Here is a 12897-nt window from a genome sequence, read left to right on the forward strand (position 1 = left end):
GATTTGGCCCCTCTGCTGCTGTTCAGCAATGGTTCCACTAAAGGGCGCTGATGTGATGAAGCCGAATGTTTGGTTTAATATAAAAAATAAATACAATCGAACTATTCATGAACTTGGCCTACTGAATTAGACACAGCACAAATGGTCCACATCTTTTTTTGTGTGTGTTATTATGTGTTTATTTCACTGACAAAACAGTGTGAATAAAACTGTTTATTAAGCTTCCATAATGATCTTTAAACTCCACCCCCATTCTCTGCTCCGCCAATTGTCTTGTTAAAAGCCGGAGCTCATTTAACAAAGACACACACACACACACACACACTGTAGAAGCGATAATTAGTTTTTCTGCATTTTGTATTGACATTATTAGTTGATTTATAATTCTTTGTTATTAAGTTTATGAGAAATGATTTCAATGAATATACGCATGAATCAATGTACTTAATAGGCTACTATATTTTGTAAGGCCTATTAGGACTCACCTGCATGTGTTACCGTAATCCCCCCTAGCCAGAGTGATAGATATACAACCCGGTCTCACGAAAATGCGTGACACTGTCACGTAATTTAATCTATTGACTCGTGATCGGGGACACGTATTTTCAAACTCATGTATTTCAATTGGAAGTATTTGTCGTGTCACCAAGCACGGCTTCCAATCTAATGTTCTGTCCGGGAGCGTTCTCCCTAATGTCGCTTAAGGAGCTCTGTACAGATAGCCTAATTTATTGTTAAAAATTGTCTGTGATAACTAACAATATGACAGCTTTTGGCCACCCATTTCAACTTTCACCTTTGATTCTGAGAAATTGTGACAATTGACTGATGTATTAAATCGACACATTCTCACTCCGTGCGCGTCGATTTTTGACGAACGGTCAGTGACTTTGGCTCAGCTTCTGACGCAAAAGGGTACCCTGGTGCTTCTTTTTTCGATGCATGGGGTTTTCAACTCGTTACAATGTAATCCCTCCAAGGCAATATATGAAGCTATGAGCATTCACCCTAATGGCTAACGGGGGACACGATGGCTGCACATAGAGACGCTATGAGCATTCATCCCATTGGCTAACGGAGGACCTTGTGCTTCTTTTTTCATCGCAGGGGGTTTTCCACTCATTACAATGTAATCCCTCCACGGCAATATATGAAGCTATGAGTATTCATCCCATTGGCTAACGGAAGAACCGATGGCTGCAAATTAACGGCGATTTTACAGTGAAATCTGTGACATTCGACCACGAAAGTCGATCTCTTTAAGCGTCGCTGTATCACCATGGTGACTTATGCGCGCAACCAAACCTGGTCGGGAGCAGGTTTTCAGCTAATGCTGCGTTCGAGTATTCTCTGCAAACCGACTCGGAATCTGAACTGACGGCGCCCACACTTCAAGCGTTCTATTATTTCGCTCGGTCGTTGGAGGAAAACGATAGTTATGTTATTATAACTCTAGTTCTATGATTGTAGGCGTAGCCGTCTAGGCTTCGCCTCATGGGCTTGTCCCGTGCGCGCGCTTGCGCGCGCTGAAGTTTCAAGCTATGCACCAATCAGTGTGGGCATCGCCCAAATTTCCCACGGTATCGTGTCTATATAACGCGGTGTATACCGTCGCTCATCCTCCACGCTTTTCTTTCAGCATTGGTGGTTGGTGAAATCCAACCACGCCGCTTTAAAGAACATGTTTATATTCTTAAGCCGTAAAAGGGGTCCCGGACTCCAGCACAGAGTTGCTGTAGTAATAATATACATTATCCATATCATTAATGTTCTTCGGGAGGAACGCAGGATTAGGTCTGAGCAACGCGAAGGAGCTGTCCTCGTTTAGCAACAAGCAACTCGGGCTGACAGACAGAGCGGTTAGCTCACCGGCTCGCTTGGCAGAAACCAAGGCCAACAAGAGCGCCGTCTTAAAGGACAGGGCATTCAAAGGGGCCTGAGAAAGAGGCTCGAAAGGATCCCTGGACAATCCGCGCAACACGGTGGGGAGATCCCAGCGTGGTGTAAGCACGCGTGAAACAGGCCTAACCCGTCTAGCCCCACGCAAGAATCTCTTGACCAGTGGATGGCTGAAGATCGGTCCACCATCACAGCCTGTATGGCCAGCCGAAACGGCTGCCGCATAGACCTTGATAGTGGAGAAGGCCTAACCTTTCTCCAATAAGTTTTGCAGAAACTAAAGCACGCTTCCCACCTCGCATTGAGATGGGACAGCGTGGTTCTTCTCACACCAATTAGAGAAGGCGCACCACTTCGCCGCATAGAGGGAAGAAGTAAAAGGCGCACGAGCACTCTGAATAGTGTTGATAACCGTCTCAGGCAAACCCTTGCCCTGCAGGATCAACCTCTCAGGAGCCAAACCAACAGCCGTCACGGCGCCGACCGCGAGAGCACGGCCAGCTCTGGAAACCACAGAGCTGAACGGTTCTCCGGGGCCACTAATATCAGGGACAGGACAGTCTCTCCTGTCTTACCCGTTCAAGAAGAGGAAGGATCAGCTGGAGCGGGGGAAACGCATACAAGAGAGCCCGCGGCCAAGGTGTGTGTGCCAACGCATCTGCCCCCAACGGGGGGAGATCCCGAGGGCTGAGGGAGAACCACCACCTGCAGTGCGTGTTCTCCCTGGATGCGAAGAAGTCCACCTGCGCCGTCCCGAACCTCTGCCAGATCAGTCTGACAATGTCGGGATGTAACCCTCGAGACATGGGGGACCGCCTCGAGACATGAGGTCCGCCCCAAAGTTCTGGCCGCCCGCGAAATGCAGGGCTCTCAGACTGAGGAGATACTGATGAGCCCAAAGCCAGAGCTCGACCGCCTTTCGGTGGAGAGCAGGGGAGCGGACTCCCCCCTGTCTGTTGATGTACGCCGCCGCCGACACGCTGTCTGTCCTGATCAGAACGTGGCGGCCGCGCACCAGGTGAAAGAAATGCAACAGCACTTTCCTCACATTTATGTGTGCTGCAGGGGGCGTGCGCCGCTCGTCTCCGACCGAGTGAGAGAGGCACGTTCCTCCCCAACCCGTCAACGAGGCGTCCGTGAAGACCACTACGTAGGACGCCACCCTGCCCAGGGGAACACCCCTGAGAAGGGCGGATGGTCTTTTCCAATATTCCAGGTCTGGCGACAACGAACGGGGAACGAGGAGCACCCTGAGCTTGTGTCGCCTGGGGTCCAACCGTTGGCGAGCAAACCACCGCTGGAGTCTACGCATAAAAAGCAGACCCAGGGGGACCACGGGGTGGGCAGCTGCCATCAGCCCTAACAGGCAGAGATACGGACGCAGTAAGGTATTGCAGTAATACGAGTGATTGAAATTGCCATTTAAACCGCCAAAGTGGTCCAAGCACAATGAAAACAGTTCATACTTAAAGTCAGAATGGGCGCAGCCATCTTGAATTCTGTCTCGGAATTTTGCTCGGTCACCACTGAGTTCAACCGAGATGGCGAGTTCGCCGTCCGAGGAAAAGGGGCGTGTTTGTGCGTGTCGCTAGGCAACGTCCTCGGACCTCCGAGACGGATGGATATTAAAACGCAGCGAGATCGGCTACTTAAATCGGCGTGCGCAGCTTCCTAGCCCCTCCTCCGACAATGGCGTCACCATTTGTGGGTGTTCCCGTGGACCTCGGCGCACTTATCGTACAGGCGTCTCTCCGGAGACAGAGGGTTTTTCGGGACCGAACCGATCCTTTGGCATTGTCTGACGATATTCTTTATGAGAGATACAGATTCTCATCAGAGGGTATTCGTTATTTGATCGTCCTTGTTGGACCGTATGTAGGCAATGCTACACAAAAAAGCCGTGCACCTACTGTTGCGCAGCATATGTGTTTCAAGTTCAAAGGTGGCCCCACGTTCAACGTACATTAACCTTGGATAGTCAAGTGCCGTGTTGTCCATTATCCCTTACATAACCGCTATGGCAGTGACACAATTAGGCCTAGGCATTTTTTATTCTACAAATTCATATTATAGATGTGAGAATTGTTAAGAAAAATCACCTCCAAAGTCGCCTTGGAGTCACAGGGCGACAGGTCTCCTGCAAGAATCAGGGAAACCTAGACATTCTTTCCAAAAATTAAACATTTAGAAGAATACGTGATACTTTGCTTGGATAGTTATATACCTCTGATTGGAGATTGATTCTCGGCGGCTCCTCCAAAATAATGTTTGTACCTTCAACTAAAAATGACACAATTAATTTACACTCAATCATTTCACATTTGATTAGCAAGACAATTATTTATGTCCATTGCCAATACATGAATACATACTCATTACAAACGCCTTGGATGTCGAGGCAGTGGGGTCAGAGGTCATCCCCCCTTACACCATCATCGGCCGACCATCGTTATTGGCGAGAGCCAGCTCCTCCGAAGTGGTGAAGGGCGGTGGAGCGGTCCCCCTCCCAGTCGTATCAATTTGGGTTTTCTTTTTATTTGCTACAGGTAATCAACATGAAATTAAAGGTTGGAGCCTAGGCCATTGCAAATAATAGACTAGGTTCACCTGAAATTATTTAAATGGATGCTTACAATTTACCACATTGAATAATATTTTTAGATTTATTTTTCGACTTGGCCCCATGTTCGTAGGAGCGTGCTGGCACCACATCTATGGGGGTAAAACGCATGATGGTAGCCTACATGATATTTTTAAGACAATATGCAGAATCTTTTCACTTACGAATTAACACGGTCGGCTATTTTTTGCCAGCACGCCACCCTAGCCATATTATAGGCAACCGTGCTCCCCTTGGCTGTGATTTGAACTTTGAATTCCTCGTAGGAGTTCATAATGATACACTGCTCGCCTTGGGTGAAATACACCGCTCTCGCTCGATTCATTTTGCATAAGGGTGAGTCAAATGACGCGATAAACGCTCCTTTTATGTGAACGCGCATTGAACCTAAAGCGGAAAACCTGGTTCAACTTATTGAATCTAAAGTGAGCGTCGTGGTACCATTTAACTCTGATTGCGAGTTTTGCTCTGTCGAGCCAGGTTATCCCAAGAAAGCCTGGGTATGTTCAGCGAGATTCGTTGTACAGTTCAGACAAAACATCAACAATGTACTGAAAGTATGTGTGTGTCTTACTAACCTGCAAACACCCATTCTCTGTGAAATTTAATGATTGTCAATTATGCGTTAAAAAAAATGTGGATGACTGTATGCTGTATGGGTGTCAAACCCTGCTACTGCACTGAATGTTTTAGGTTGAGTTAAATATAACAATGTCTGTCAACTGAAAAAATCCTCCTGTTCTTTTTGCTAGGGTGTTCCTCTTCAAACATATAAAGTAATACAGTATACATTTTTTACTGTTTGTATAAATAAACATTTTATTTGTCAAAAAAACATTGTGTTACTTAATTTATCATAACTGTACAAAATATCATAAAATTAAGCTTCAGTACTAGTGAAAGTGTAGATAAAATGTACATACTATTTACAAATTATTAATTAATCTCTGTATAAAAATTTAGAACCACAAATCATTAATGAACCTGTCATTGCTCTATATGTGATGGTTGACTTGACAGAACATATGGAAGGAAACACTCTTTATAAAATGTCTCCAGAGTGTTGATGTTAATAACCCATAATGGGTCGGAGGATGGGAAGGATGGCAAGATCCACAGGAGTCCATACAATTAGGTGACAGCTGCTAGTTCCAGTCAGATGTAGGTTGCCCTGGATTTGATGCCAATAGTTGTGTGTCGGTTTTAGTGTCAGGGTATCAGTCTCCCTGTCCAAGTAAAGATAAAAGTCCCTACTCTCTGCTGCCTGTCGAATAGTCTTTGTTCTGGCTGACCATGGACATTTCACTGCCACAATGCAGTTGTCAGACACTGCCCCATCTGGAGATCCACCGAGCAGGCCACTGTCCGAAAGGAACAAACCCCTCTCCTGGATAACGACACTAGTGCTCTTTGCTATACTGCTGCTTTGCTCTTCGCTCATGGAGAATTCCCCAATCACATGACTTGGAAAAGAAGAAACAAAAAAAAAAGTATTATATTAGTCACCAAACCTGCTGATGTTGACGACCACTGTTTTATTAAGTGTTAGGAACACAGATACTGTCAATTTAAATAATCCCCTACTACTGTTAGATTTGAGCTTATTTCTAAACTGTTCGGACAGACTCTGCGTTGTGTATTTTCAGTCGTAGTAGTAATTAGGTTACTCATGATTAAAACAAAACATAAAAAATGTAAAGAATCAAGAAAGTCAACTGTCCAGACACCTCCCTCTGCTTGGCAGAACAACATCACAGACAATACTGCATGACTCAGTTGGTTTTGAGTAGCAGTTGCAACAGAGTTCTTTTCCAGTTGATGGCCACCGCAGGTGTGATGGGGGATGAGGATGAAAGTTCGTAGTAGGGCGTCAGGACAAACACAGACACAGTTCAGTTCAAGGACTCATCCCAAGGCCTCAACAAGTGTCCGTGTCTCCTGGATCTCCCAGGTACGATGAAACATGAAACAAAGAAAAAGTGCAGTATCAGTCATGGGGGAGGCATTGTCACAGCCTCAAACATTACAAAAAATAAATCGCTTGATTCGAAAAATGGTTATATCCGTTATCAGTCATCATAGTTCTCAATAAACCTTGTGTGAATGAATGAATGATTGAACCTTTGTTCAAAAATAAAACAAAACAAACAAAATGTTCTAACGCTGAGCAGTTGTGTCAAGAAGGAACCAACATGAATTCTCACTTAGATAGGCGACAAAGGTGACAAAAGTCCTAGCATCTTTCGAAGACTAACCTCTCGTGAAAATAAAGGAATGAAAATAACAAACACTCCCTCCTCTTCACCCCGTATCAGTCATTTTGCGTGCCAAATCTAACGAGTGTCATTCCAAGTTGGTGTTATTGTTGGTTTCCGACATTGAATCGCATATGCGGCTGAGTTCTTCAGCACTCTTCGCCTGTAACTTCTTCAATCGTTCCCTCATTTTGTCTGAGCGGTTTTCGTCCCCTACTTTCTCGTTGGAGCGGTCACGGTACATCTTTCGAGGGGCTTTACATTCTCTTTGCCAGTGTCCATTTTGTCCGCAGTTGTGGCATGGTCGAGGTTCTTTCTGTCTGTCTGACTGGGGGGATCGTTCTCTATCCCTGTTGGACTGGGGGAATCTTTCTCGTTCCCTGGCCATTTCCTTCTTCTCGTCAGCCAGGAATCGAATCCTGACTTCTTCATCTCGATCCACCTTTTCTCCGAACTCCTTGACCTCTGCCATTGTGCAGTTACTGTTTTCCCAGCTGGGAAGCCTTGTCATCACTCCCCTTCGGATCTCATATGTTAGGCGAAGTTTTTCTTCTGTTCCTTGCAAATCATGTCTGTCGTTGAAGAATCTAGACAGAGTCTCGCTAATTGAATAAATGTCAATATCTCTAACCTCCAATTCAAAATAATATTGTTCAATTTGTTCAGATGCATTGGGACTTTGATTGCTATCTTTTTCCTCCTTCTCTGCCTTCTTCCTGCCTTCACCTTTCGGCATTGTTTCTATCTTTTTCTATCTAGGTAAAGCTAAACTAGCGCTGCTTAGAAAGAAACAAAAAACGTCTCCCACGGAGCTCGGTATGCCAACAACAGATGATAGCACACTTTTTCCCTCTTCGATTAAAAAACAATATATGTGATTCCTCGGCGGGGATCAAAACAACATAGCACAAACAAAAAACTCTAGCGATTCATGTAACCTCACCAGTGAATTCAATACAAATACGGTTTCACTCCTTGTCTGACAAGTCGTAAAACAAAAGCCCTGAGCAAACCAGACATCTTATGTTATATTCAGGACACGTATCAACATTGACAAACTAGCAAAGATGAACAAATCACTTGAATGACATGCTATTACAATATTCTAGGACCCTAGCCCAGCTTCTAGGACTCTAGCCCAGACCAAAGGCCTTATTCAACAAACAAATTCAATATTCTAGGACTCTAGCCCAGACCAAAGGCCTTATTCAACAAACAAATTCAATAGTTTCATATGGCGTATATTCAGTGATTATTGAGCTCTTAATCACTAATACAGGTCCTCACTTCGTCAAGCTCTTAATGACACAACTTCATTACTCAGCAAATGTAGTGCAGCCTAATAGTAAAACAAATAATAATAATCACAGTTATGTGTGTGTAGATTATTTTAAGATTACTTTCTTGTTCTTTTCTCTTGGTCGAGAGTGTGGAATGAGATTCAGTCACCGTTGATTCCCACGTGGTGCATGGAGATGCGCTGGTTCAGCCGCGTTGTGGATGCGGGTCCCTCAGCAGGGCAGGCGTTGATCCGACGTCTTCCCAGGCAGGGCGCGCGTTCTTCTCGATCACAGGGCAATCTTCAGAGGCAATCGTCTTCTCACTCCTCTCTCTTCAAGACGGTGTCACGGCACCAAATGTTAGATTTCAGCTTATTTCTAAACTGTTCGGACAGACTCTGCGTTGTGTATTTTCAGTCGTAGTAGTAATTCTTGAAGTCGAAATCAAAGCAGCTTGACAGGGTGGATTAGAGGGTTGAATAGATGGTTTATTCCAGGATGTAATACAGCGAGATACAGACTTAGGTTGAATAATCTATAGTGGACCCGGTGGTCGATGACTTGTTCCTTGGCTGTCGAACCCTCTTCTCGTCGAACCAAAGGGTTGGGGCGAGTATTATACAAAAAGGGGATATATGAATAACACGAAAACAGACGTACTCTCAGCATTGATAAGGTATCTGGCCCTGGCTATGTCCCGGAGGACCAGGTCGGTTCAACCTTGTTGAGACATAACAATGGCAGAACACCCTGTCAGTATGAGAGGCCCTGGCTTGTCCCTAGACTAGAAATGTGAACAACAGAGAGACACTAAAATACACCAACATTCTACACTACCTAAAACTTACTTTCGATCCTTGTTTGAGGTTGTACTGGCCAAGCCGTGTTTTAAATAAGGATGGAGGGTAGGACTTCCGCTTGACTGCTGCTAACACCAAACAAAAGTTGCTTGCTGTGATCCTTTTTTGCCGATATGCTGACCTGTTATAAAGAAAAACAAAATAAGAGATAGTTAATGTAGACTGGGGACTGTTTCAGAAAGCAGGTTATGTGGAAACTCTGAGTCAGTTACTGCAGCAACGGACTCAGCAAACCTAACCTGCTCGCTGGCAGGTTTGCTTCAACATACTCTTGAGTATGTTTTCATCTTAATGTGAAGAGTGAATGAAGGAAATGTCAGAACAGTGAGTTGTAAATAACTAGTTTTCTATTGTTTCAGGTTGGATCTTGTTTTTGTTAATGCAGTTTCATACCATAATGCATTCTTTGCTTGCCCAAAAAATAAATACAATCAAACTATTCATGAACTAGGCCTACTGAATTAGACACAGCAGAAATGGTCCACATCTTTTTTTGTGTTTTATTATGCATTTATTTCACTGACAAAACAGTGTGAATAAAACTGTATATTAAGCTTCCATAATGATCTTTAAAGGAGCATTTCACCGGTGGAGGCATGAATATGTATTGAAATTGGGTCCTATATGTAGTCGAATAATGAAATAAAATTCTAATTTGGTGCCGTCTTGACCGAGAAAAGGCAGAAAGTGACTTTTTGGCTCTCGTGGATTGAAGACAACAACTCCCACCATGCACCACGATGCACAGCTTCCCTGGCCACTCCCGCTGATCTAGATCTCCGTCTATCGGACACCTCGCTGTTCCATCTACCAAGCTGATACCGCAAGACTGCTTGAAAATCATTTCACACAACATTTCTAGTGAGGGGTATTAGTTGGTGAACTCAGTGAATTACCGTATTTTCCGCACTATAAGGCGCACTTCGTAAAGACTATAAGGCGCACTCCGTAAAGACGGAGTCATTTCGAAACCGCATCGAGCTGTAGAAACGCTGTAGGCTAGTAAATATTCAAGGCGCTAGTTCTCCACAGAAAAAAGTGGAGCGCATCAAGCCTGCGTGCTGTAGGCCTATACAAACATTCAGTCACGAGGAGATTCAACCTTTTAAATTGAGCAGAAATACTTTTTAATGTACAGTTAGTAATTACATTTATCAAGGGGCTTTATTTAAAGCTACAAAAAGAATACAAATAAAATAATAAATAAAACATTCAATGCAACTCTGACGTCCCCCAGCTGGTGGGGAGCCACTGCCATCAAGCGCTTCAGACGTCCACACGAAACCGCATAGGTCCGGATAGATTTGAAACCACCTCCGAGGGTGGTTTCAGAAATGTGCGGTTTCGGGCACCGGATTCGCCGGCTCCGTCTGGACGGTCGGCTGAACGGACAAGACTTATGCGGTTTCACCAAAAAATCGGCTTCGTGTGGACGGGGCCTTAGAAGGCGAACACACGTTCACCAAGACGGGGAGACAGCGCCGGGCAACTTACGCCACTATCTGCCAGTGGATCGTGGATGCCTGGGCTGATATAACAGTCTCAACTGTGGTCCAAGCTTTCACGAAGGCAGGAATAATCACTGAACTGCCAGGCAACAGCAGCGACACTGACTCGGATAATGACGAGAGGGAGCCGGGCATGTTGGATGCCGTACTCGCCCAACTGTTCAATTCGGACACTGAAGAAGAAGAACGTTCCCGCATCCTCTCATATGTTCTTCTGTAAATATAACATATAATGGAAATAATGTACAATATTTGCAGTATCGCCACCAACAACGCATAGTATTGCATGGATCGGCGCGTCGCATAATTTGGGAGGACGCGTTTTGCTACGCGTCGACGCATAATGGCGGCCGAAGCGTCGCGTCGCGTAGCCTTCTGGACGTGTATGCGTAGCGATGCGTAGACTATGTAACGGCCCGAGAATCATCCAATGAATAGGCGCCATTGTTGAATCCGTTGTCCATTTTATAATATGTCCATGGCTAGAACTAGAACCGCTTTTACGCTGGGGGCAGGGGGCGGGGTTATCCGTACCTTCACAAACAGGAAGACCAACGAAGTCCGGCATTTTTAAAACACCGAAGTAAACAATGGACGTGAATCCGTGTATGGTTCGTTCTTTGAATATTCCGATTTAAAACAGAGTCGTTTTTTGTTTTTTTCTGATTTGGTTTTGAATCGGAAAAAGGGCAAAAGGAATAAACAAATAATCTGCATATTTGTGTTTGTGTGTTGGTTTTTTAAACCCGAAACAGAAAAACAAAAATAGATACATTTATAGTTATAGGCTACACCAGAAGGCAGAACGCAGCGAAGAAAAAAGAGCCAACCACCTAAACCAGCAATAGACAGTTAGTTATGGCCGCACTTGAACCTTATGGTGATTTTATTCGTGAACTATTTGACACTGGAAAGACACACGACGCGATCAGTACCGCTCTAAAGCAATCTGGTGCCCCGAAGTGCTCCGTTATGACGGTGAGAAGGTTCTGTGTGGAGCACAACCTTCGAAGAGGAAATCTAGTTTCCGATTTAGTTTCAGATCGTCCACTCGCAGACTAAGTCTGAGTAAGTAAGTAACTAAGTCGCCGGCTCCCACGGAAAACAATAGAGCTGGCCATTGTAGAATGCGAGAGACTCGATGGAACGTTTGAAACGTCTTTATATGTATTTTCTTTAAATCCGAGTGCCCTTTTCCCGGCATTCATTGCGGTTTTATCTAAATATCACGCAAACAAAACAAGAAACTTGATTATTCAGTTTTCCCGTTTTGATTTAAAGAACAGAAAAATACTGCTTGTTTGTATATTCCTTTTGCCCTTTTTCGGCTTCAAAACCAAATCATAAAAACCAAAAAAAGACTTAACTGTTTTTTCTGATTTTGTTTTAAATCGGAATATTCAAAGAACGAACCATACATGGATTGAATCGAAGACGAAATAGTTGTTGTGTTTGAAACTGGCGCGAGGGTTCTTCCAGAGAATGTCTAATATGAGGAGAATGGGCACTCGCGGGTTAGTTCCAGTTTTCTGGACTGGTTGCAGTAATAATCTCTGACCACGCGGGGCGCTCGTAGGCGAGTCCAGAATGAATGGGAGCCAACGGGGTTTTATCCTCAGAATCCACTTTTCTCACAATGTAATTTTTTGTCAAGTAATTTGAAAGTTGCTATCAAAAGGTGGGGCTAAGATAATAAACTCAGCTGAATATTGCATTTTTTAAGGTCACGTATCTGTTCTAAAAAGGCGTTAAAAACATGCGATGACGTCACACATTGTCATACTGTCAGAGGTACTGCTTTACGGCAGTTTCTAAAGCACTTCCCTTTTCCCGCAACGATAACACCAGCTGTTGGAGGTAAGGCTTTTTTTTGCTTAATACCATAGTTACAGAGTTTTAGTGAGCTAATGTCTCATCTCATCTCATTTTCGTCCGCTTATCCGGGGTCGGGTCGCGGGGGGAGCAGCTCAAGCAGGGGGCCCCAGACTTCCCTTTCCCGGGCCACATTGACCAACTCTGACGGGGGGATCCCGAGGCGTTCCCAGGCCAGTGTTGAGATATAATCTCTCCACCTAGTCCTGGGTCTTCCCCGAGGTCTCCTCCCCATTCATCTGAGCTAATGTAAAAAAAAGAAATGCGCGAATGTTTTACATATGTATGTTACTTACAGAGAGTGTTTTTTCTAATCCTCATTAGTGCCGATGATAAAGCTTTTTTTTTTAGTAACGATTATGAGCCATTTCTTTCTCCTAAAATAGAAACCTGGATTAGAATCATAATTTTAAGACTGCATCAATTTAGTTTACATCAGTAAACAATCTGCTAGAGAGCAGTGTTCTGTTGTACTCCTCATGCCTCTTCCTTTCTTGATCTCTACAGTTGGACCTTGATGCTGTGACAACGGACAAGTCTTCTTCCTCTGTCCTTTTCCCCTGCCTCTGTTCAGTATGTTCAGTGTTGTTAAATCATTTCTCT

The 12897-nt window shown here is 44.4% G+C and overlaps 1 long non-coding RNA gene across 1 annotated transcript in view; it reads left to right on the top strand.

The window, feature by feature from the left end:
• Nucleotides 1–11901: 11901 nt before the first annotated feature.
• LOC132466287 (uncharacterized) overlaps nucleotides 11902–12897 on the top strand; it is a 187306-nt gene continuing 186310 nt past the window's right edge. Inside the window, exons 1-2 of the long non-coding RNA XR_009527822.1 lie at nucleotides 11902–12279; nucleotides 12802–12867. This is a non-coding gene — a long non-coding RNA (uncharacterized LOC132466287). The remainder of the gene's footprint in view (nucleotides 12280–12801; nucleotides 12868–12897) is intronic.

The sequence above is a fragment of the Gadus macrocephalus genome, chromosome 10, assembly GCF_031168955.1.
Source record: "Gadus macrocephalus chromosome 10, ASM3116895v1".
Taxonomy (NCBI): Eukaryota; Metazoa; Chordata; class Actinopteri; order Gadiformes; family Gadidae; genus Gadus; species Gadus macrocephalus.